The sequence below is a fragment of the Montipora foliosa genome, chromosome 9 (genome assembly GCF_036669935.1).
Source record: "Montipora foliosa isolate CH-2021 chromosome 9, ASM3666993v2, whole genome shotgun sequence".
Taxonomy (NCBI): Eukaryota; Metazoa; Cnidaria; class Anthozoa; order Scleractinia; family Acroporidae; genus Montipora; species Montipora foliosa.
The window spans coordinates 42870309-42871097 of NC_090877.1; positions in this window are offsets into that span (position 1 = coordinate 42870309).

A 789-nucleotide genomic window follows, 5' to 3' on the forward strand; every position below is an offset into this window, starting at 1 on the left:
AAATATAACAATTATATTTCTGCAATGTTAATTGCATGTATAGTGCTAAAGCAAAGTAAAACCTACAATAAGATACTATAAATAATCATACCAGTGTTTACGCATCTGCGAGTTTTGTAGTAAGAAACTGGATTATCTTTCTTTGCCCTCTCTGTTGCTAAAGTTCTTTTAAGAAGCTATACCACTTTTTCGTGATCTGTCAAAGTGCAGGAATGGTCCACCCTTAATTCAATGAATTCATTAGGTGTCAGTAAAGAGGTAACTGGATTGTGTCAACAATATCGACTCCCTATGTAAAAAGAGTGGAGGTTTAGCCACGTCCCAATTCAAGGTAACTTAACCCTTAAAACTGTTGGCTTTTATTCTTCTGGTTTCTTCTTCTGTTTTTCTGTTATCCATTATATACTGTGCATACTGTTTCTCTGTGCTCACTGTTCCTCGGTGCATAAGTTTCCTCTGTGCCTACTGTTCCTCTGTACCCTCTGTGCCCACTGTTCCTCTAATCCAAGTTCATCAAAAGAGAATGAACAGTTCACTGAGGATCATATTCTCTGGAGTTCTCTGGTTCGTTTCCAATAAAATGACCGCTCCATGACATTGCAACGGATTACAACACCTGCAGAGTGTCAAAACTTGCGCTTCTCAATTAAAAGTATGTTACGAATCCTAGTACGCCGTACTAGCATTCCTTTGAAGTACTAACAGTTAGGGCTTCGTGCGTCCCATCATGTTTGCATGCAAGATACCTTCTTCTTTTGTTTTTAAAAAGAAAGTTCGCAGTGGATCACT